The sequence below is a fragment of the Cryptomeria japonica genome, chromosome 3 (genome assembly GCF_030272615.1).
Source record: "Cryptomeria japonica chromosome 3, Sugi_1.0, whole genome shotgun sequence".
NCBI lineage: Eukaryota > Viridiplantae > Streptophyta > Pinopsida > Cupressales > Cupressaceae > Cryptomeria > Cryptomeria japonica.
Window position 1 is genome coordinate 785323589 of NC_081407.1, and position 26459 is coordinate 785350047.

The following is a 26459-nucleotide window of genomic DNA, read 5'->3' on the forward strand; positions in this document are numbered from 1 at the left end:
CTTCAACTCCAACTCGTAGGGTTACACCTCCGCAGGGTCCACTTGCAGTTGAGGAGCCTCTTTCTCCACCTCCACCTAGACCTCGTTGGGCTCGACAGACACTTGAGTCTGCGGGTTCTCTTGTTGGGGATCCTTCAGATACATGGAGAACTCGATCACAGCATCAGGATCTACCACATGCATTCATTGCTACCGCTTCCGATCCACAGACATTTTGGGAAGCATCAGGGGTTCCTGAGTGGGACCAAGCTATGGAGGAAGAGTATAGTTCGTTGATGAGGAACAACACATGGGATTTAGTCCATCTCCCTAAGGGGAGAAAGATGGTTCGATGTAATTGGATCTATCAGACCAAGTTTGCAGCGAATGGTAGTGTAGATAAGTATAAGGCTCGGCTTGTTGCGAAAGGTTTCTCTCAGGTTGCAGGTGTTGACTATACTGAGACCTTTGCACCTGTAGCCAAGATGAACTCCATTCGCTTGACACTTGCTATTGATGCGGCTCATGGTTGGGTTGTACATCAGATGGATGTAAAGAGTGCTTTTCTTCATGGTAATCTTGATGAGGAGATTTATATGGAGCAGCCACAAGGTTTCATCCAGGATATTTCCTTGGTTTGCAAACTAAGGAAATCTCTCTATGGCCTTAAGCAGGCCCCCAGGGCTTGGTACACCAAGATGGATTCCTTTCTTCTCTCAGCAGGGTTCACCAGGTGTCATTCTGATCCGAATGTCTACATTTTGCACCAGGATGACTCTCACTTGATACTTGTGCTCTATGTTGATGACTTGATCATTACAGGGAGTACCGCATCCATCATTAGCAAGGTCAAATCTGTTTTGCATGACAAATTTGCTATGACTGACTTGGGTCTTTTGCGCTACTTTCTCGAGATCGAGATTTCACAGTCACCTTCTGGGATTACACTATCACAGCCCAAGTATGCTCTTGATCTACTTGCATGCTTTCATATGGCTGATTGTAAGCCTGCCCTGACTCCCTTTCTTTCAGGAGTCAAGCTTGAGGCTCAGTGTTCTTCTCCACCAGTTGATGCCACTTTGTATCGTCAGCTTGTGGGTAGTCTCATCTACTTGACCCATACACGCCCTGATATTTTATTTGCAGTTGGCATGGTTTCCCGCTTCATGCAGGAACCACATGAGCTTCGTTGGAAAGCCGCCAAACACATCCTTCATTACATCAAGGGTACACATCACTATGGGATTCACTATGCAATAGGCACAGGACTTCGCTTGGTTGGTTACACAGACTCCGATTGGGCTGGCGATCTTGATGATCGTAAGTCTACTTCCAGTTACAGTTTTCACCTTGGTTCAGGCCCCATTTGTTGGCAGAGCAAGAAGCAACATGCTATTGCTCTCTCTTCGACTGAGGCTGAGTATCGAGGCATTGTTAACGCAGCGACTGAGACCATTTGGATTCAGCAGATTCTCATAGAGTTTGGATTCACCACTCCACGACCGACAGTTCTTCATTGCGACAATCAGAGTGCTATTGCAATCTCGAAGAACCCGGTCCAACACCAGCGGACCAAACACATCGAGATTCATATGCACTATATCCAAGAGCTGATTCTGGAGTAGGTCATTGATTTGCAGTATTGTCCTACAGCGGAGCAAGTTGCTGACATATTCACCAAACCTTTCACCGAGAGTAAGTTCCAGCAGTTGTGAGCTCTATTGGGGGTGCAGGATGTGTCATTAGGGAGGGTCACCTGACTTCTCCTTCCTCTCTTATGGGGGGACTTTTTCCTCTTTGAGGTTTTGTCCTTCTTCTTTGAGAGTCCTTTGTACATTCATCTCTCTTTTGGGGGGGAGTTTTTTTCCCATTGGGTTTTCTCCCTATCTCCGTTTGTGAGAGATTGCTTTGCATAGTTTTGCTTGCATTTGCATATTGTACATGGGTACCTATCATGGCCTAGTAGCTGGGACCCATCTTGCATTGTTGACTTAAGTCTTCATTCCCCTAAGTTGCACTTAAGGGGGGGTGTTGGTGTAAATAAATATTCATTATGGATATTATTACACTTTACTTAAGTTAACTTAGGATAATGCATTTCTTCGTAGTTTGGATTTGAGACACTTAGAGAAGTGTCCACATAGGGATAGAGCTTGTAGGAGAAATTCCACCTTTTGTGTTCTTGTTTTGTTGTTACACTCCACATTCGGTGGGTCATCCACCTCTTCTGGAATATTATATTATTTCTCCTACCTACCCCTAGTATTTCTTACCTACCCTTGTTTCTCATTGCCACATGTCATGATTGTGTGCTCGTACATCCATATGGCCTTGCCTATATAAGAAGGCCTATATTCATTGTATTGATGAATCTAGTTGATCATTTGCATATTGATGAGAATAGAGTTTGGTTCTTGTCATTCTATTGTCTCTCTTTTTATGCTTTTCATTGTGCCCTTGATCTTGGCAAAATCCTACACGTTTAATGACTTACTTATTTTGCTTATCAAATGATTTTTTTTATTTCTTTCTCATTATGGTTGATGTAATGACACGTCGAGTAACATTAGAATCTTTAGTACGTGATTTTGAACCAATAGCTTGATATGCATCAAATAGATTTCTCACAATAGTTCTTTCGTTGTTACTTTCGGATGATCTTAGGCCTAGAATTTTCATTGTCTCCCTAAAACTCAATTTTTTTATCATTTGAACAATTAATTGACATCTTGCAGTTTGATTGAAGTTTTCAAAAGAGTTTTGCCATATTCTTTTAACCATTTTCCTTCAATTCATTCATTCATTTTATCGGGCATTGGCTTCAATATATTCTCATCTATGTCAATTAGATAATTTGGTTTCCTACGAATGATTCTAGAAGGTGTTAACATCGGTGCATTGGGTACATTCAATTCGTCAAATAGAGAAGGTGTATGTTCATCATTTAATTGATTATTCAATGTGGTCTCTTCTTCAATTGCATTAGGTTCATACGATAAATCAAATGTCTCTTCTTCAATTGCATTAGGTGCATTATGTTCGTTTGGTATCGAATTGAGGTGTTGAGAATGTCATACTTTCTTGTCTCATTGTTCTTATGTCACGTAATTTCTTCATACATTGTCTTTCATTTTCAGCCTTTCGTTGTTCCATCGTTCATCACTTATTTTTTCCCATAGTTGATATTGGTTGTCCTAAATAGAATCATATTACATATATATGTAAAAAAAAGTTCATAAACAATCAAATAACAATAAATTTGAGAATTATCATTGTTTTTTTAATCAAAAGTATTAAACAATCACAATAACATTAACAAAACTAATAAGAACAACAATTCAATCATTTGAAATCATGCAAAAACAAAAAAAATCACTTACTTCTATGTATAAAAAAGCCATAGAAGCGCAGACACAGTTGCAGTGGGGCCTTCAACGACCTCAAAAACTTCTTTTGAGGTCACGCAGTTGGTCAACTAAAAGTATATGTCTAAGTACCGTGTACGCGATCTTTTTAGTAACCCCGTACGTGTTGTTAGGCCCTAAAAATGTTTGTAGACCAACATTAATATTCTCGGTACTTTGTACGTGTTGTTAGCCATTAAAAATGTTTAGCAGACTAGGGAACTAATAGTCCCAGTACCCCATACGTGCTTTTTGTAGTAAAGAAAATGTGAAGGAAAAGGGAGGGAGGGAGGGAGAGGAGCAGGGAGAGGGAGAGGGGGAGAGGGAGGGAGAGAAAGAGAGGGAGAGAGGGAGAGAGAGAATGGAAAAGGGAGAGAGAGGGTGGAAAAGGGAGGGAGGGAGAGGGGGAGCAAGAGAGAGAGAGAGAGAGAGAGAGAGAGAGAGGGATGATGGAAAAGGGAGAGGGAGAGAGACAGAGGATGGAAAAGGGGGAGAGAGGGAGAGAGAGAGAAAGATTAAAGTTTAATTATCATTAATAAAATATCTATACACATATCTTTTAAAGAACTCTTATTTATTTGACATGACTGCAAAATGTGAGAATATTTATTTGACATGACAGCAAAAATGTGACAATATTTATTTGAGACTGTTAGCTAGACCGTCTGCTTGGAAACAACTCTGTCGTGTGGCTCTTAGTATTCTAAGAATTGTAGGGGAACAAATTGGAAAGAAAAAATGTGCATTACCAAAGATTGCCCAAATCCCAACAATAGGAGGAGTGTGGTTGAGGGATGATGCACAACGGGTTTTGTACACTAATTCAAATGCTAAGAATATCAAGGAAAGCATAGCCTTTGATGCTCAAACTGTGGACCTTGGGATTATTAGGTCTATTGTTCATCCAAATGGTGACCACTACATGGCAAACCTAATTGCAATACAACAATTTAAAGGGAGATAAAGGGGGTAGGGGGACGGAAAGAGTGTGGAGGGAGAGGGGGAAAAGGAGAGAGAGAAAGGGAGGGAGAGGGGGAGAGAGGGAGAGAGAGGGAGAGGGAGGGAAAGAGAGAATGGAAAAGGGAGAGAGAGAGAGAGAGAGAGAGAGAGAGAGAGGGGGGGGGGATGGAAAAAATGTGCATTACCAAAGATTACCCAAAGCCCAACAACAGGAGGAGTGTGGTTGAGGGATGATGCACAATGGGTTTTGTACACTGATTCAAATGCTATTAATATCAAGGAAAGCATAGCCTCTGTTGCTCAAATTGTGGACCTTGGGATTATTAGGTCTACTGTTCATCCAGATGGTGACCACTACATGGCAGACCTAATTGCAATACAACAATATAAAGGGAGATAAAGGGGGTAGGGGGAGGGAAAGAGGGGGGAGCGAGAGGGGGAGAGAGAGAGAGAGAGAGAGAGAGAGGGAGGGAGAGGGGGAGAGAGGGAGAGGGGGGAGAGGGAGGGAGAGAGAGGGAGAAGGGGGGCGAGGGAGGGAGAAAGAGAATGGAAGAGAGAGAGAGAGAGAGAGAGAGAGAGAGAGAGAGAGAGAGAAAGAGAGAGAGAGAGAGAGAGAGAGAATGTGTCTTTAGGGGTCATATTGTGTCCTACCACCCTTTAAGAAACCATATGGTGTCGTTATCGATCGTATGGTGTTCTAAGGGATCATATGGTGTCCTATGACCCCTTAGGACATCGTATGACCCCTTAGGTGTCGAATTTTGTAAGCAATATTGACACTGCTTTTTATATTGTAATAATGATTCATCTTGCCACCTTGGGACACCGTAAGACCCCTTAGGACATCATATGCTCCTAAGGGTCATGTTGTGTTATGTGGGATCCAGAGAGAGAGGGAGAGAGGGAGATGGGGGGAGAGGAAGACATGTCACATGATGTCATTAGGGGTCACATGGCGTCCTAGTTGAGCCACACATGTGTTACAACAACATATGACCCCTTAAGACACCATTTGACCCATTGAGATATCATACATGGTCCAAAGAGGTCATTAGGTGTTATGTGGGATCCTGAGACAGAGTGAGAGAGAGAGAGAGAGAGAGGAATACAATACAGTACAATAAGATATCAAAAGATAATATATCAATATATGTACATACACATATACATATAATACACATAAAATATCAAAAGGCAATACACATATATATGTGTGTATATATACATAATATATTATATATTATTTATACACACACACACACATATATATGTAGTGTCATAAAATTGCGACCCTAGCAATTTACAACTGCATTAGGGTCCTCACGCATGCGAACTCGAATCCTCTAGCCTGATTGGAGACCAAAGAGTGTTTGGCTTACGAAAACAGCTTCTTCCTTGGCCTCTGCATCACTCTGTCCGCACTCTGCCCTAGAGACAGGGGTAGGACAGGGGCGTGGTGCCCCTATCCCCCCTTGGATAGGGACGTAGTGCCCCTATCCCTTCCTTGTTTTGGGGCAGGACCTTTCTAGAGCATGCATTATGGGTTGTGTAGTGAGCAGGAAATCTCCTCAATGTCAGCCCATGACAAAATTCAAATCCTTCAAACATGTATTTAAGGGGCATTCATCCTCTCATTTGCATAAGTTCAATAAGTTGGATGAGTGGAAAATTCACAAGTGATCAAGCATTCAAGCATTCAAGCATTCTTTTCCAGTATTGAGCATTCTCAAGTCTCCCTTCAAGGCTAGGTGTTGCATTAAAGTCAAGGATTCAATCATTGAAGAGGAGATTGATTTCAACATACAATTTCATACAAACATTTCTATCAATATTGCTACTACAACCTCCCTTGAGGTGATTTACAATTCGGTCTTTCATTTACATCTACTTGCAAGTACTTTCTTTCATTACTTGGTTAATTCCACGACTGGGGTTTGACCTTTAGGGAAAACCCCCAATCCCAACACATTTCCCTCTCTTTTTTGTGTGTAGGTTGCAGGTGCACAACTATACTTTCGAATTCGGGGTTCATTTGCAAAGATGGAAAAACCATTTTCGTTTCATAGATTTTTTGAAGGACTGTGTACATTTCCACCACGGTCCGAACATCTTTTCGTCAAATTTGTAGGGCGACTTCATCTCAACATTTTACTGCTAAATCCAGGTGCACAACTTCATCCCATATTCAGAGCTCAAGTTATAATCGATTCTTTGTCACTTTTGCACTACATAATTCAATCAATTTTCTTTCCAAACCAAACAAAGGAATAAGGGGATCAACTTAACATTCTTAATTCATTCATAATTTAGTCTATCATCTTTGTGTGGAGATTGAATATAGTGAATTACCCCTTATCTTCCTAATGTAATGGTGAAAAGTGTTTGAAGGATAATCAATAGTGAAACTCTCATCTCTCTTTGAGGGAAAGGGTTAGTTTTCCTCTTGATCTATCATTCATCATTTTCCCACCATTATATTTTGGTGAACCCGACATCTTGCATGCTTTCCTTTGAACAAAATTGCATGTTTTTCATTTGCAAGTTTCAAATTTCTGCAAACTTAGTGGTTAAATCATTAAAACATCCTAGTTTTTAAAATTAAAATTGAACTTATGATTTTTAAAAATTGCTTGTGTTTGTCTTAGATCTGAAAATTGTTTTGATTGTCAAATTCAATTTCCTCATTGTCTTGTTCAATTTGCAATTAAAATTTACAAATTAAGATGTTACTTGTTCAATTCCTAATTTTCAAAAATCATATTGAACTTGTGCAAAAAATTGGATTTCCATTTTATTTTCAGATTTCTGATTGTTCTCAGATTTGTCTTCAATCCTTCAATTCAATTTTTCAATTTCCCCCCTTTTTTCCCAAAATCCAAAATTCAAAATTAAGTGGTTAGGTCAGCAAACCCTAATTTTTAAAATTAATTGGATTTTGTGCGAATTTCAAATCAATTTCACTTACATTCAAATTTCTAAACATTTTCCAAGGTGTCCCTATCCATTAGATTTGACCCTTTTTAAAATTGCACTTCAATTCCTCTTTTTCTTCAAAACCCTAATAGGGTCCTATTTTCACCTTTGTGCCTTCATTTCGCCCATCTAGAGATAGTAAAATTCACCAATTTTTTGGGGATAGCTTTAAAATCATCATAATATCCATCCTTGCAAATTTCAAAAAAAGTTGGTAAGACCATGTGCGTTCCCGCCACGGTCCTCGGTTTTTTTCCCGAAATTTTGGGAGACTATTATGACTATATTTAATAGCCTAAATCTGAAAGATTGACTAATTTTATCGATATTTGATCCCTCTAGAATCGGAAATACATTCAAAATTCAACATTTCAACTTTCAAGAAAAATTTTTAAAATTAAGAGGTTAATTATTGTCTACCCTGATTTTAAAAGTTCTGATTTTAAAATTAAGTGGTATTCCCTTGGCCCTAATTTTAAAATTTCAATTTCCTTTCATTTTTGGAAATTGTGTCATTCCTTTCCTCCAACAAAGTTCAAATTGTGTAATCATTATTTTCTTAAATTTTCCATTACTCAATTTTATTTTATTTTTTTTGCAAGCTTTATTCCACAATTCAAAATTCAAATTTTCCCTCTAGTGCATGAGTTTTACCACTATTAGTCCTACCTATCCTATCCCCATTGGATGAAGCATTAGAATTAAGGCTTCCCAAGGTTTAATTACTGAGGAGATGGAGCCTAATTTGGGTGACTTCTTTAATGAGGATCATGCTAATTCTTCCCATCTTAATCATGTGCCTATTGATGGATCTCATGATGAAGAAGAAGCTTTAACTAGGGTTTCTCTAGATCAAATTTCTACATTGGACAATCAATTTGATAGCTTTCAACAATGGATGTCCCAAGAATACCCTAATAGTGAAGCTCTTCCATTAATTGAAGCTCTTAAGTGCATGCTTCAAAGTGATAAGAATGGAATTGATATATTGTGTGGCATGGCACATATTGTTGATTCTAATGTCATGCCTATCAAGAGTTGTGTCGAAACCCTAGGTTACTCACAACCTTCAACACAAGTCAATTTCTCTATTTGTTTGACCAATACTATGACTAGTATTCCTACTTTCACATCCAACATCATGGCTACTTCAACTCAAAATGTCATTCCTACAACCATAGGTCATGGGGGAAATCCCTCTTCTTCATTTACTCCTCCATCGTTACCTATGTCTTCCATGAGTATTCCTACTATTCCTCAACCAATCAGTGTGACACAAGGGGGCAATTCCTTCAACAACTTTATTCCTCCTTTAAGTGTCCCTTTTCCTACCCAATCATCATCAATGCCTACTTATCATAGTGCCCCACCACCTTATTCTCAGTCCATGCCTTCTTTCAACAACATCACACCACCTTCTCAATCACCTATGTCTAACATGAATTCTTCTAATGAAATGACAATCAACAATCTTGCCCAAATTGTGTCTTCCTTACAACAACAAATCGCTTCCATGAGTCAATCCAAGTTTAGTGTGCCCACCTTTGATGTTGCGAGCCCACTTTCTCTTGATATTGTTAAAGTTGTGCGACCTAAACATGTTGAGATCCATCAATTGGAACTCTATAATGGAAAAGGTGATCCTCTTATGCATGTCAAAACATTTCAAACCTTGTGTACTGATTTTGCTTATGATCAACGATTCCTTGCAAAATTGTTTACAAGAACACTAAGAGATAAGGCCTTACAATGGTGTTTCTCTTTGCCTTCTTATTCTGTCACTTCCTTTCAACAACTAGCAAATGGTTCCATCCAACAATTTCAAAACAACATTGGTCCTAAAACCACTTCTACTGATTTAATGCATTGTAAACACGGTGTTAAAGAAAAAGTGACTGATTTCATTGGTAGATATAAGCATTTGTGTGCTCAAATCTCTTTTCATGTGCCTAATAATGATATTCAAAGAATTTTCATTTCTAATTTGTAAAAAGATATCAAGGAAAAGCTTCTTTTGTCTGACTTTACTTCCTTTACATAGTTGTGCGCAACACTCCACAATTATCAACTAGTTGTTCAAGTCAAATGGAGCAATCTACTCCTATGGCTCCGAGTGATAAAGGAGAGAGTGTTCAACAACCATTTGCGAAGTTCAAACCAACAAAAAGCATCATCAAGTTCAATGATCCAATCAACAACCATGTGAATGCTACAACAGGTGTGCCTCATATTTTAAATTTTTCCAAAGAGAAAGACAGTTTACTTCTTTGAATGAATCTTTGCATAGTATTATGTCTTAGTTATTGTATAGAAATGTTATCAAACTTCCTCCAATAAAACAAGTTGATCCTTCCAAACTTGCATCTCCTCATTTTGATAACAATTCCTTTTGCCAATTTCATCATCAACCTGGTCATGATACTGAGAAATGTTTTGCATTGAAACATAAGGTTCAAGACTTGATTGATAATACTATATTTGTGACAGGTGTGAATGATAAAGGGAATAAATCAGTTGCTCCTCCTAATCAAAATCTTAAGATTTTCACTGATCCCTTGCCATCTCATACCTCTAGCGTTATTGAGATTGTGCCTAATTCTCTCTCTTCTGAAACACTCATCTGTATGACTCCAAACTTGGTTAATATGGTAGAAACACAAGATTCGTCCAAGGATCCTTGTATTACATTTGACCCTAGTGAGACCATTAGAGCACCCGATGGCCCTTTATACATAGCTGCAAAGGTTAAGGATATCCCTTTCCGTGGTGCCCTGATTGATCCCTCTTGCATGGTTAATGTCATAACTGAAAAATATCTTTTCACTTTACGATTGCATAAACCACTATATGATGCTTCTAATATAGTTGTGAATTTATTTGATGGCTTCTCTTGTCCTACCATTGGTTCTATCACCCTTCTTGTTGAGGTTCATGCTAAATCTATGGATGTTGATTTTTTTATTATTCCTTCTTCTAAGAAATTTTGTGTGAAGTTGGGCTATCCTTGGCTATCTTCCATGAAGGCTATTGCTTCTCCAATCCACAAGTGTCTTAAATTTCCTCACAATGGAGAAATCATAACCGTGAACCATAGCTTATTTTGTCCATCCAAAAGAAGCCCCGGTGTTCCTATTGATCTCTTTTGGCCCAAACAATTTCAATCTCTTTCATCAAGGAGCGATGCTCTTTTTCAATCTTATCAAAAATGGAAGAGTGATATGATATTATCCTTAAGTCAACCTAGATCGCCAACACTTGATATTCCTATTATTCTTCAAGATGAGGTTCTTCCCCTCTCGAATAGAACTAATCTCCCTCCTAAGGAAAATTGTCCATCTACTCCTATGGATGTGACTTCACCTTCTCTTAAGGAGAACAACAATATTCTTCCTAAGGTTAGGCATATACTTCCTCGTCATGATGGACCTGGTCTCCTTCTTACACCTAATATTCCTCCTTTCTATGGCGCAATTCCACCTCCTTCCTCTTATCGAGAGAAGAGGCCTGCTTCTCCTATTGTTCAACCAAAAAGACCGCAACCTAAACCTTCCACTATCAAGGAGAGAAACGCTCCTACTTTTTCAAGTATTCCTCCTTCTCATCCTTCCACTAATACTCAATCGAATCGTTGTGCGAGAGAACGCTGACGAAGATGTTGTGTTCGAGCTCATGAAGCTATCCCTCAAAATATTCAGTCTCCTCAGACTCCAACAGTTGACATGATTCACTTTTCTCCTAAGCAAGATGTTCAACCAACATCTCCAAATCATAAGTTGCATAAAACATGTGATGGTTTTACTCCTATTCGTGTTCTTTCTCCTCTTTCTTTAAAATTTGATGAAGAAATGGGTGAAAATCTTATTCACAATGGAAATACAACTCCTAATGCTTCTGATAGTGAGCATGAATATATTGATGTGGACAAATATTTATCGGATGAGTTTTCACAAACCCTAATCCTAGCTTCTCAAATCGAACAAAGTGACTTACCACATGAGCATAGTCCTTGTTTGGATATTGTAATAGCTCCATCTGATGTGCTCGATATCGCTCCTCTGGCATGTTGCTCGCCTTCCCTAAATAGTGATCAGCAAGATCGAGAGGTGGATGTCATGCTAGATTAGCAATACTAGCACTATAGATCTTCTCTCTCTCCTTTCTTGCTCTTTTGTGACCATTCTTCTATGTGTATCCATGTTCTTCTATTTGTTCCCTTAATGTCTACTTGGGGACGATGCAAAGCATGACATCTTCTCTTGGTCTCTTTCATGTTGACTCAAAAGACATCTTCTCTTCCCTTTCTTCTAAGGTATTGTCCTTCTTTGGGGAATGAAGATTATTATATGCATATACATACATGATATATATGAGTTATCATACAACATACTGACCCCGAGGAAAGCAACACTACCTCGTGTTTTATGTTCATTATCCTTGGGTTTATACCTTGATTGGGGGCTAAATCGTTGTGATAATATTCTCTCTCTCTTCTCTCTCTCTTGGGTGTATCCTACCTTAAAGCAATCACTCCCGATAAGGCACGTGCGATCGCTTTAACGTGGGGGCATACACTCTGCTCATACTTTCCTTCTTGTGATACTTAGAATTACTTAGTGAACTTTGCTTTGCTTTGTAATCTTTTGTATCCTTTTTTTCATGATTCATAGTGAAGGGAACTTTGCTACTTGCAGTCATGGTTCTCCCCTTCTCGATCTTCCCTTTTACTTTGTCAATCGAAGTCATAAGATCCTAATTCCACTGGGGGCTTGGCGCATCTTACCTCCTTGACGTGGTGAAAGTCTTTCAATCTTGTTTCCTTGTACTTTACCGACAATAATGGCATACGTTTATACTCCCGGTAAAGTGGGGGCTAAACGTAGTGTCATAAAATTGTGACTCTAGCAATTTATGACTGCATTAGGGTCCTCACGCATGTGAACTCGAATCCTCTAGCCTGATCGAAGACCGGAGAGTGCTTGACTTGCGAAAACAGCTTCTTCCTTAGCCTCTGCATCACTTTGTCCACACTTTGCCCTGGAGATAGGGGTAGGACAAGGGCATGGCCTCCCTATCCCCCCTTGGATAGGGGCATGGCGCCCTTGTCCTCCCAGGACAAGGGCGTAGTGCCCCTGTCCCTGCCCTATTTTGGGGCAGGACCTTTCTAGAGCATGCATTGTAGGTTGTGTAGTGAGCGGGAAATCTCCCTAGTGTCGCCCCGTGACGAAATTCAAATCCTTCAAACATGTATTTAAGAGGCATTTGTCCTCTCATTTGCATAAGTTCAATAAGTTGGATGAGTGGAAAATTCACAAGCGATCAAACATTCAAGAGCATTCAAGCATTCAAGCATTCTTTTCTAGCATTGAGCATTCTCAAGTCTCCCTTCAAGGGTAGGTGTTGCATTCAAGTCAAGGATTCAACAATTGAAGAGGAGATTTATTTCAACATACAATTTCATGCAAACATTTCTATCAACATTGCTGCTACAACCTCACTTGAGGTGATTTACAATTCAGTCTTTCATTTACATCTACTTGCAAGTACTTTCTTTCATTACTTGGTTAATTCCAAAACTGGGGTTTGACCTAAAGGCAAACCCCTAATCCCAACACATTTCCCTCTCTTTTCTGTGTGTAGGTTGCAGATGCTCAGCTGTACCTTCAGATTTGGGCTTCATTTGCAGAGACGAAAAAACCCTTTTTGTTTCCTGGATTTTTTCAGAGGACCGTGTACATTCCCACCACAGTCCGGACAACTTTTCGTCAAATTTGTAGGGCGACTTTGTCTTGACATTTTACTGCCAAATCCAAGTGCACAGCTTCATCCCATATTCAAATCTTGAGTTATAATCGATTCTTTGTCACTTTTGCACTACATAATTCAATCAATTTCCTTTCCAAATCAAACAAAGGAATAAGGGGATCAACTTAACATTCTTAATTCATTCAGAATTCAATCTATCATCTGTGTGTGGAGATTAAATCTAGTGAACTACCCCTTATCTTCCTAATGTAATGGTGAAAAGTGCTTGAAGGATAATCAATAGTGAAACTATCATCTCTCTTTGAGGGAAAGGGTTAGTTTTCCTCTTGATCTATCACTCATCATTTTTCCACCGTTATATATATATATATATATATATATATATATATATATATATATATATATATATATATATATATATATATATATATATATATATATATATATATATATATATAAACACATTATATATACATATATATACATGAAATATCATATTTTACATATTATACATATACATATATGTATGCACACACCCACATTTTAAACATAGGCAGAAGCGTGTACACGTTGTTTTAGCTTTAACATCGCGTATGCGCTTCTTGTTGTAAAGACACCCCGTACGCAGTTTTGTTTTAAAATACCCCATATGTGTTGTTTATAGTACAGGGAGCCCATACGCACTTTTGATTGTTTAGGCTTGTGAATAGGCCTAAATGACAAAGTTGGCTGTTGGAAGTTTGATTTCCCTCCATTTCCCTCCTTTTTGACGTGTTTTGTTTTATCAAATTGGTTTCTCGCCTTTGTCATCATCAGGTTTACATTTCATCAAGTGGGTATTTCTAAAATTGCCACCATATTTTCACCCATCTTCTGAGCTTTCTAACCATATAATTTTTTTAAAATTTGAACTGTTGGCATTTGATCATTTGATATTAACTGGTAATTGTTTGTTTTCTTATTGCAACCAATACATGTTTGATTAGATTGTTGTATGATGACTATGTTGTATGTTGTCATTGATGGCAACTATGTTTTTACAGTCATCTAAGTCTTATAGGTCAACCATTAAGGCTTAACCGGTAAGTAGAGACAATTTTATCAGAACCCGTAATTAGGACTTTAACCGATAAAAGACAGATAGTATTTTATTCTGACATTCGGTATAGGAAATCTATGAAGAATGGGATGATGTGGTTTTGCGACAGCAATGAAGGCTGGTAGATGAAGTTATGTTCATGATCACATGTGCAGATTCAATCAGATGAACGAGATTTGATTGACAGAGCAGGTATTCTAACTAAGACTTAACTGATAGTGATGAAAATCACTCAGATCAGTAAAACGACACAGAATTGGATTTGTTATCTTGGTGGCCGACATAACTAAGGCGTGCAATGCAAGATTGTCTAGATGCATTGAACCTTAAGGAATTGTTACAAGGTTCTAGCCGACCTAATAATGTTTTTAAGATATGTGATGAGGTATGAAGGGATATATGAGTATGAGCTTGAAAGTGTGAAAAAACATTAGCGAATTTCGTATTTCTAATAGTGCAGTGATCAGAGGAGTTGAGAGATGAAGTTTATGTGATGTAATGTTTTGAAGTGGGTCTTATCAGACACTAAAGGTGTTATACTAAGATCATTTGTACTTGTTGTCTCCCTGACAGTTGCAACAAGCAAATCCTCTTACAAGGTCACTCCTAACAGGGTGCAGTCGGATCCTAACAGGTCCGATCATTAAATCCTCTAACCAAGTGACACATTAACTTGTGTTTACAAATCCCAGTAACTTGGGTAACTCCTAACAAGGTTGGTCCTCACAAGCCTTATTGTATAGCTCTTAACCGGGCATAGACACTTCTAACAAGGAGTGTCCCTAACTGGGTGTTGTAGACATTAACCGGTCAAATCTCTATACTGCAGATAGTGGATCTTTATGCAGATAGTGGATCTTTATGAGTACTAACTCCCACCGCAGTTTTTCCCATTTGGGTTTTCCACGTATAAACTCTTGTGTCATATGGTTTATGCTTTATGTGGTAATTGCATACTTGGTGTTATTTTTTATATGCCTATTGAGTTTTAAGTTGGTGAAATTGATAATCAGATGTGTATTGTTTTTACTTGCACTGATTCACCCTCCCCTCTCTTAGTGCCTTATAAGTTCATCATGAACAACAATAACATTATTATTGAATTTATTTTACCAGTGTCTCCATAGTTCTCAGAGACATGTGTACCATTTTTTTAATAACTTTTGATCTACTTATCCAAATTTAAAAAACTTTATATATTATTGTAGTGCACTTGATTCTTTACAATTTAAAAAGAAAATTATATTTTCGATTGTTTTGGTGCAAGTTATGCTTCGCGCATGAGCAGGTACCTGATTTTCAGGTTGTTCTCGATTGGAAAAATCATTAAAAAAAAATACAACAAAAAATTGCAAAAAATACACAACTTCTAGTGCTCACTCTTAACTATCTTTCTACCAAAGGATTTGTCAAAATACTAAATCTAACTATGAATTTTTTGATGCACACATCAGACACTATGTTATGTTTTTCAGAAAAAATCAGGGTCTATTTTTCGTCATCGAAGGATTTAACCCCCTTAATCTTATCCAATTTTGAAAAAGTTTAGTAGTTTGGAAACTAGATTCAGAGTACTATAATAGTTGTTCTTTGATTATCTTCGTATCTTGAATGGATGACTTTCAACTTTCACCTCCAAGTTCAAGTTCACCTGATTTTAGAAAAAAAGTGTCCACTTATATCCCCCTTTTTGCGCACCATCTTTGTGCACTTACCCCTATCAAATTGCCAAGGTCTACCCAACAAGACATGACAAGTACTCATAGACACAACATCACATAAGACCTCATCTCTAAAAGGTCCAATATTAAAATGCACTAAACACTGCTCCTTCACTTCTATCTTTTGATCATCTTGTTACCAACTCACCTTGTAAGGACAAGGATGCTTAAGCCTCTGCAATCCAAGCTTCTCTACAATCTCCTCAGATACCAAATTATCAGTACTTCCACTGTCTGTAATAACCTTACAACACTTACCACCTGATTTGCATACAGTCCGAAAAAGACTCCTCTAAGTAGGTCTAGTATCTTCACTGCTCTGCTCCATCAAGTTTCTCCTAACTCCTAAACATAAGAGATTATCCCTGCTTTGGTGCACATTCAAATTCAATGACTCTAGCTTCCTAATCCTCATTTGCCACACAATTTATTGCCACTCCTTGCTTGCACTCATAAGATCTATGTCTGATCTCTCCACACTGGAAACATCTACCCAAAAATCCTTTGTTGCTACTGCTATTGCCTTTTATCTTTGTCTTCTGATCCGGTCCTTTATTCCACTTAGGCTTTGGTTCTTCATCCATTCTCTACTTCTCTAAAATGTCAAGTGTTTGCCCCTTACATCTCTCTTTTTCTCTAGGGTTATTCTATTGTCTTCTTTTCACTTTCTCCTCAGCTTTCAAAGCAATTGGTAAGCCTCCTCAATTGTAGAAATCTTTAGCATAATCATCTCATCTTGAATGTTAAATGCAAGTCCATTTATATAACTAGCCACCTTCTCCCTATCCATCTCTCTATGTCTAGATCTGATCATTACCTTGTAGAATTCCTTAGTATACTCTTTCACACTCATGTTTCTCTGCTTCAGGTTTTGCAACTTCTTAAAAATTCCAACTCATAGTCTCTCGGGATGAAATTAGCCTTCAATTTTGCAACCATTTGTCTCCACTGGGTGATCTTCATTTCACAATTCTCCACTTTGTCTCTCTGCAACTCTTTCCACCATAAGGCGGCATGCCCTTTCAATTTAGTTTGTGCCAATCAAACCCTCTGTGGGTCCTTAATATCCTCAAATTCAAAGTAGTTTTCTAACTCTCTGATCCAATCAATCAAATCCTCCAGATTCAGCATCCTGGAAAAAATTGAAATCTCCACTTTATGTATTTTACTTGCTTGTGCCACCGCTCTCAGAAATCTTTCCTCTCTCTCGTCTTCCGATCCTTCAGCCTCTTCCACCTCAAGCTCTTCTCCAGCTTCTTCATATTCATCCTTAGACTTCGGATTCCTCCGCAAACCAGCCAATGGATTCTAGATCTCGTTCCTCATCTCATTCTTGAAATCCTCCATCATCTGTTGTACCCTCTCGGGGCTCATCCTTCTAGGCGGCATCTCCTCCTTTGCTCTGGTGCAACTACCTCAACTCGGTGATCTGACTACAAGTTTCATTTGCCTAACACTCAGTGATCTATTGAACACACTCGCAGCCTGCCTCCACTCGGCGATCTGTTCACCCAAAGGAATGCCTCAAGGTTCGCAACCAGCTCTGATACTACTTGATGCAGCCATGGTTCAGTGGGTCTTCAAAGAGAACTAACTAGATCATGCAGCAAGAGTAACGCAATGGAAGCAACAACAACACATAGAAATATTATAGAATCAGACATCCGCATTGTCATATATTCATCATAGAACATTCAGTAATCAATCGGTTACATGCAGGCTAACAGGCCAGATTACAATCCATCCAAAACTCTTAGAGTTATCTGGATCTCTAATCATGAATCTAGAACCTCATGCCAATCGATATCTCTCTAATGACTACAGAAAACAATATATATATCCTCCGAAACATATCCAGGTCGGCCACAAAAGATTACATTAACCAAGGAAGGAAAATGAAACGTGTAAGACAAGTTGGAGCCAACACGTGAAGATCTCATCCACCAAGAACAATCCAGAAGTGCGGACCACAAAGGAAGGTCGACCAAGGGCCTAAAAACATCGAGTGTGGTGCCAAACTGATCTGCAATCCAAGAAATCACTTTGAAAAAGAAGAAATCTCCAACTTAGATGATAAGCTCAAAACTGCTTTGGAACCCAGAAACAATTACTCTGGAAGGAACAACTCACCGGATTAGAATCCAAATAACATGCTTAGAACCCGAAAATCTGATCCACAATGAAAGGTAAATAGCTACCGAAATACACTGAAAGAAATGCAAAAAACTGCAACATGAACCGAACAAGAACAAAACTAAGGAAATATTTTTGGTTGATGCAAGATTGTTCATGGACCAAGGATGCTCCTACATCAAATCCGTCCTAGATCGCACTTTGGCTCTAGAAATGTTCAGGCAACTGGTCATTATTGAACAACATATAGGGTCAAGAAAGCACGAGGTTGGTTTTTTTAAGGACAACTCAATAATTGGACCCATTGTTGTTGTCAAAAGGCGCAAAGCAGAAGGCATACTTACCTCAAAGCTAGTTCAACTAAGTCTGGTGCTTATTGATGATAAATGGAGTTATAACCTAGATGAACATTTGGCCAAAAGGAAGAACCCAAAAGTGTATGGCTCGCGCGGCCCTATTTGGGATTCTTGGAGAAACCCGCAAAAAGATGGCCCAACAATATATATGAATATGCATGCCATCCCCAAGGAAGAAAGATCGCCTTGGTTGGCCTTCTACACTGTGAAAGAAAAGTATGATCCTACCAAGAAGTTACCACTCCACTTCTCCAGAAAGATGGGGGAAGAGAACTGGCCCGAAGATAAGAGACAGGCCTTTTGGAGATATAGACAAGAAATCAAAGAAATCAAACTAGGATTGGGAAATCTTCACAGCAACAATGAATTCAAGCTAGAGTGGCAGAAGTATAACAGTGACAAAGATGATGATTATAATCCTCCTCCAGGTGCCACCGATGAAGGAGCTTTCATGGAAGTGGTTGAGATACCAGGAGGGAAAGGAAAGCAAATCAGGATCATCGCCTCGGGTGCCACGCCTGACATTGCTTTTCACTCTATAAAGAAGCATGTCAACAGGCCTAGGTCTCAAACTTCGAGAAAGCGGTCAAGTCCATCACAGCAGCAGGATTCTCTAGAAGAAGTCGCGGCCTCTTAGAAGAAGTAGAAGAGCATTCCTAGCAATCTAGAGGCTTTGCAGACCCAAACTCCTATATCAACACAAGTCTCGCTTGCACTAACATCCGCTTCAGCGCAGGTACCTTTTTATGCCCCTCTTCTTTCTTCTCAATCTCTGGTTTTTGTGTTGGTGTCACCCTCTATCAACCCCGATACCATGCTAGGTAGTCCTAAAATAGTTGCGTCCTCCGCGTTGTCTAAGGAAACCCAATCAATTACAGCCTCCGCAAGCACATTTATATCTCTCTCACCTAGCATTAGCACTTTTGATAGCTCAACTAGCATGACCCACCCTTTTCAAACCCCAAGCCAACTGACCGATATGTCTTCTACTTCACGTGTCCTCGGGTTTGCAAGTTTTTCGTTCGTTGCTTCATCTAGTACTGGGTCGTTGTTCTTCTCGTATGTCGGTGTCTTCCCTAGGATTCCCCCTTTTCCCCAACTGCACTCTCCTTGATAGCTCCAGCCCAATTGCAAGCTAGCATGACTCCTATTCCTTTCATCCCACCCCCAGGAGCTCCTTTCACTGGACAAACGATCTATGTACCTTCAGAATTCCATTAGTATGCAGATCAAGGCAAGCTCGCTCGTGCTCAGAGGGTACCAAAAAGAAAGGCTAAAGATTCTCATAAACCTATTGAGCCTTACATTCAAACTATCTTCACGGAGGATCATCAGAATTTAGTGTTTGTGGCCATTAAGTTGAATGTTGTGAAGCCAGCAAATCAAATGTAGCCTGAAGACTATTCTATGCATGTCATTGGCATTGATTTGACCAGAGCCCGACCACAAGACAGAGTGGAAATCCTAAAAGAATCCCATAAGGTGGTCTCTTCGAACAATCTGAAACGTTCCCGTCACCTAGAAAAACTCATAGTTGAGCTGGGAAGAGTAAAAGCTACAAATGAGCATTTGATGAAGGAAGGGAAGGCCAAAGAATCAAAGATAACTCGCTTACAGTCTACAATACTTCAAGAAAAGGAAAAGAGAGATAAACTTCAAAAGGAATTAAATATATCCGAGGGCCAGTTGTGAGAAGAGCATAATGCTAAGCAAACAACTTTCCAGGAACTACTTGATAAAACACAGGAATTATCGCGTATCCAATCTGCTTCTTCCAATATGGCTCAAATTCACGCTTAGTTGCAGATAGGCATTGCGGAAAAAGAGAAGGAACATCAAGAATTGATCGGCACCCGAAGCCTTCTTTCTGGCAGAGGAAAGAGAAGCAAAAGATAAGGTCTTGCAAGATTTCCAAACCTTGCAAACTCAATCCGCCCAAGAGCTTTGTGAATCTCAAGCGGCCATTGCAAATCAATAGGCACAAGGGAAGCGATTGCAAGATGAGCTTCAGGATAAGAAAACTAGAATAATAGTGTTGCAGCACCAGGTAGCAAGGCAAGCACAAGACTTGAAGGAGATGCATGAGTGGTTAGAATCTAAAGAGGCTGAGATAGAGCTCCTCTAAAAGCCATCGGCCCCTCATCCTGCTCCCCCCACGGACTTCACTTATCTACTGCAAGAGCTTTATAATACATATTGGGAAAAGACAAAGCAGTCTGCTCTTCTCTTGGAACCAGCTCTTTGTTTCTTAACAATTTCTCAAAGCTTACATGCTAAGGTTGATCCTTTTGTTGAGCATGCCATCCAGGTTTTGGCCTCTAAAATCCCTGAGGCTCAGAGGTTAGTTGATTGACTTTATGTCATTTCTCCCTAGGAGTTAACTACAATAGGAGTTGCATATTTTGAAGGAATAATTCAAAAGATTAACCACTTCATCAATTGCCGCAAAATGGCCAAACAGGTTGCTTCAAGTCTGTCAACTTTAAAAGACTCCATCAGCCTTGTCATAGAGCACCTCAAAGACTTTGTCAAGCTCGGCCTACCCTCTCCTTTTCTTCCAGATGGCGCAATCATAGAAGTTGAGCAACTATCAGGTTTGATAGTGTAGAAGCAACAGGATCAATCATCCCTCCAAGCATTAAGTGATCCTCTTGAAGTAGACAAGTTCATGGCCTTGTTTCTTCCTTCTTCATTTGGCTAAGCTCCTTACTGTACTCGAATCGGCCTATAATGAACCAGAAATAGTTCCTTTCAAGGATGTCAATGAGCTGGATCAAATTTTTCAAGCTCTCAAGGCTCAACCTATCCCTTTCCAGGAAGATTGGTCTCCCTTGCAACAACTTTTTGACAGGCTCTTCAAGCCAGAAGCATAAGCTTGGTCGATGAACCAAGATTTTTTGGGTATCGGCATCCCGTGGGCAAGATTTTCCTAGAAGTCACCAAGAAATGTAGACTTTAAGTCTCCCCTACCCCTTTCGGGGAGTTAGCTTCTATTTTTCCCCGAGCCTTAATTCCTTCTATGCCCGAAGTTTTTTGCCTCCCTACGTCCCCCATGTGGCAGCACGGCTTGTGATGTTCGAGCTCCTCCTTTCCTTTTGCCAAGAAGCCGAGCGGTGTTGACATTTGGCAGTTTGTTGTTTTCGTTGTTTTGGTGGGCCTGCGTCTTCAAGCCTGTGTATTTGCAAATTTTTTGCCCACGCCATGTGGCAGTTCCTTGTGAGGCACTCTATGTATTTTTATTGCATCCCCAGGATGCTCGCTCATGTTGCCATGTTGGAACCGCCGAACATTGTTGTTTGTTGTCCTAAGGAGATGGGTTTTTGGTCACCAATGGCTTGCAGTTCTGATAGTGGTTGTGGATTCCTTTGTTTTGATCCACCGTAAGAAGATTTGATAGAAGTTACGCGAAAGGCCGAATCTTTTATGTTTTAGCTCTTGGGAGGCCATTTCACAATTGCTAACGGCATTGCCAGCAATGCTTATGGTTTTAAGCACTCTCTCTGTTTTCTCCGTTGTGTCGTTGGCTAGGGCTTATTTAAGAGATGTTTTTTGCTTTTGTAAGGGTTCAAAATTTAGGAAGAAGAATATAGACAATTGCTGGTAGAATTACGCCTTTAATTTGTGATTGTGCTTTTGAGACTCTGATAATCAAATTGTGCCTTTGGCCTTTATGATCATTGTATTTCAGTGTGCAAGGACCTTTTTCTATGCGATTATGTAATTCTATACAACTTCATAAATATATGCTATAAGATTTCGCAGATTAAACTATGTTTTTATGAACTTGTTATCTAGTCGATGAATGATATCTATTGCTTTATGTCGAATGAGTTATTGTCTATATTTCATTTTCAAGTTTATGAGCATGTAGATTGTTGAATGGGTCTCAGAATTGCATGTTTATGAGGCTGTCTTTGTGCCTTAGTTCCAAAATTATCTCAACGCATTGCTATAGAGTAGTTCTGCTTTCAGTTTTCTTTCTATCCCTTTTCTGCCCCTATATATGAAGTGTTGGCTTCTAAAATCCTAGAGGTCACTTAGTGAACACGCGCAAGTCCCCCATCACTGAGTTTCCCATAAGGCTGTATTCATAGAAGCATTTTTATCAATCAACACCTTTAATAATCATGATCTTGTTGAGTTTAGTACTGTTCAAGTGATGAACTGTGGTTTCATGATTGTGTATTCTTCTTGGTGAGATTGGCTTTGACTCTGTGCATTCTTTGTTTTGAGATACTCATAATGATAGTCTTTTGATTGCTCTGTATGATGATCCTGAGTGACCCTTGTCTGCCTTTAATAATCATGATCTTGTTGAGTTTCTTATTGTTCAAGTGATGAACTGTGGTTTCATGATTGTGTATTCTTCTTAGTGAGTATTCTAATCACTGCTCTTATTATGGTAATCAGCATTCTGGCATTTGTGGGCTTGGCACTATTCTTAGCTATAACAGACCTAGATTAGGTGTGCACTGTACAAACAGTCCCTATTGTCATCTATGCTTTTACACAATGGCCTTCTTTTCAAGTCTATACCCATGATAGGTTTAAACCCTTCATTAAACATATCCCTGGTTTTACAATAGGTGCACATGAGACTCTGTCAATGCTCCATAGTATCAGACTTTTGAGATCTTGTTGAAGGCCATTGTCTGTTATGAGATGGGTGCAATCACAATATTAGAGCTACATATTCATAGGTGTGACTGCTATAGGGTTTCTTGTGACTACTATCTATGACATGAGAGTCTTTATGAAGGTCTTTATCCACTCTCCTAGCAAATATCCAGCTGTATGCTCTACTTAGAGGTTTTGAATGCCTTTTGATACCCTTTCTATTGATCATGCTTTTCATTGCTTGGAGTTCTTTTGAGTTGATACCTTTGAAAGTAGATGCTCAAAACATCTTTTGAATAGCATGGTCTCTGTCAAACAGTCATGTTGACCAACCTTTGAACTGCTTTTAGCTTTATCTCTGCTCACTTGTTTTGAAGTCTGAAATACTGACAAGTTTCTTTATCTTCATGTTCCACAAAAACATGACTGTCTTAATGCCTTATGGGGATGTGATTATCATCTTTGTGCATGATTTTGCTGAGCATATGACTGCTTAAAATATCACTGTATACTGCTGGCTATGACTGTCTTATGTGTACAAGCTTACTGATTTTGCTCCACTGAAACATTCTAAAATTGCTCATCATATAGGGACTGTCCCCATTTGGCATGAACCTTTTCCATTGTTTTGCCCACGGATCTCATAGACTATCATTGATGGTTTTATAGTTATTGTATACCTGTAGGTTTCATTCCAATGATTGTGCTCTAATCTCTGTCTTATTGACCTGAGGCTGCTCTTGGATAGCATATGACAGTCAAAATGATTTTGAGACTGTCTTGACCCCCTTTTGACCCGTGGATGGTCACTGTTATCCACTGTTATCTTATGATTGTTAGACATTGTCTTGATAGCCTACAACTAGACTGTGAATAGCTCCTTTAACCTTTATGTAAATCTCACTGTAGGTTTTGGGGATCAAACCCAAGTTGCAAAGGATTTCAAAAACTGTATTTATTTCCTCTGTTCATGTATACCTTAACCAAAATTTTGCCAACAGGCTATAGGACTGCAAATAATGAGATGCCTCTGGCTTTTGTGTGCTTCGATGATCTATATCTTGGTATATGACTGTGATAGACAGTGTCAATCCTCATTTTATTGAAGTTGTTCTATGACCCTTTTACAATCCTTTGTGACAGTCACAAAGGCTATCTTGATCTGATTTGTTCTTCGCTGGTTATAGTAGATTACTCTATAAAAAATATTCCTCAATAATATCTATTCATTGCCAGTGATGATTCACCTGTCTTATGTTACCACTTGGACAATGAAAACGCTACTCCTTGTGGATTTTCTTTAACCTCTTAGCTTTATTGTATTCAACTGATTCACTGACCACACTGTCATATCTTTTCTTGGCTGCTTCCACCTCTCTGTTTTTGAATGCTTAAGACTGTAATTTCTCTGCTTCTTACTGTTCATTCCTCTGTGATACTATGCTCTTTGCTTTTGGCAATGAATGCATTATACTCTTTCGACCACTGTTATCTTTGAACTGAACTTATGCCTTCATAATGTGTTTGTTTTTCTATGAAAAGGGCAGCTTTATATTTTAAATCTGAGACATTAGCATTTTCTGGTGCTGATAAAATAAAACAAGAATTCCTTATGATTGCTATATACGATGTTCTTGGGCGTTTAGACTTGTATCATCTCTTGGCTTTGTGTAGCCCTACAACAGCATCAACATGTTTGCTTTGTCCAAAAGACCTTAACATTGCCATCAATTCATCATGCAATGACTGTATTTTGTGTAATATTGCTATCCTAGCATGCCCTTCATAGGCTGCTCACTATGTATTATGTACTTTGAGGCAAAAGTGGCTTTGTCTAAAACTATAATTAGTTCTTTTGGCCTTATGACTGATACAATAGAGGGCCTGAGACTTAGATTTCCCATAATGACTCCCATTTGCTGCTCTATAGACTCCTACATCTCTGTGACGCTCTTTGCGTTTCTGACATGGCCTCTATCAATAATGATCATTGTTCTACTTTGGACTGCTTTTGGACAGTCATTAGATGAATTTCTCTGCATACTATTTATGAGATTGCTATGGGCTGTGATGGGCTGCTAATGAATGTGCTTTGAATCTTAACAGCCTGCCCTTTATTAAACTTTTAAGTCCTCATTTTAAAACAAAAGAATAAAACAGAGCATAACACCATATCAATAAATAATGAACGCAACTTTCATGCGACTTCGGATCATCAAGCATATCACTGTGCCTATGCATGGATTCATCAAATAAGTGTAGGATGGATACACACCCGTGATACATGGAGTCTTTCTTGTACAGAAGTTATTGAATACTCCTCTTTTGAAACCCTTAACTGTTGTTGAAACTTACAGCTGCTCCTTCCACGCGTACATGCCTTACATATCTCTGAAAAGTGGTGCATGTCTTCATATTGGCCGCCATTGAAACCCTTCTTGGACTGCAGATAGAACTTAAAGAAAACTAGGTTTCTCTTCCCTCGAGACCCATAGAGTATTTTAATGATAAGAACTTTTGATTCCCTCCAAAGCGTTACGTGGCATTGTCTTAACCATTGCCAAGATTCGTAGCATGAGATTTACTCATTCAAGTGAAACCATCTTTTAAAAAAAACTTCGACTCAACAAAAAGAAAAATTATTCGTGCAACTTTTATTTAATAAATCAAAGCCTTTTGACTTGAAGAGCTAAAAAAAATGGTAACAATTGAAACATCAACATATTGGAGTTGAGAAAATACAACACCACAGGTGTCCAAATGGTCTCTGCAAGCTGAGAAACCTATTATAAGGAGAAGCAAGGAAGCAAATCACAGAAGAAAGAAATACATTGAAAATATGTTCAAAAAGAGAGAGCTCAATATTCACAAAATGTGTAATGTAAAAAAATTTCTTCTTGTTACAATGAAAAGAATAAACTCAACCTTTAATAGGTTAAAAAACCATAAAAGGGAAAACCTAGGTTTGCACATAATAATTAATAAAAATAATTAATCAAGTAAATACCCGAATACTCTTACACCCCCCCCTTAAGCTAGACTTAGGGAGAAGTTAAAACCTAAAACAGCTACTGAAAGCAATAAAGATGAGTCCCGACAACAAGGCCTGATCAGGTACCCAAATACAATGAAATCTCTATGAACTGGAGAAATAGAGAAAACCACGTGGGAACAAAACTCTACTCCAAAAAGAGATGGAAAAGAACACCACTGAAGCATGAAGAACCTACAAACTCTGTCGAAGAATAACTGCTGAGCTGAAGAACCTCCACTGAAAAAAGAACATGACCAGGTAGAGAACACTATAATCTGTATGAGTGCCCTCAAATGACACTACTCGAATCAAAAGGCAAACAAGGCAAATAACTAAAATCGAAGATACAGATGATATGAAAAAACAAAGTCTGAAGAGCTGATCAATCGAACCATAGAAGCATTAGAACCAACAGGACAA

General features: G+C 38.9%; 1 long non-coding RNA gene across 1 annotated transcript in view; it reads right to left on the reverse strand.

Moving 5' to 3' along the window:
* LOC131069559 (uncharacterized) overlaps positions 1 to 25505 on the reverse strand; it is a 38569-nt gene extending 13064 nt beyond the window's left edge. Inside the window, exon 1 of the long non-coding RNA XR_009372097.1 lies at positions 25281 to 25505. This is a non-coding gene — a long non-coding RNA (uncharacterized LOC131069559). The remainder of the gene's footprint in view (positions 1 to 25280) is intronic.
* Between the last annotated feature and the right edge of the window lie 954 nt (positions 25506 to 26459).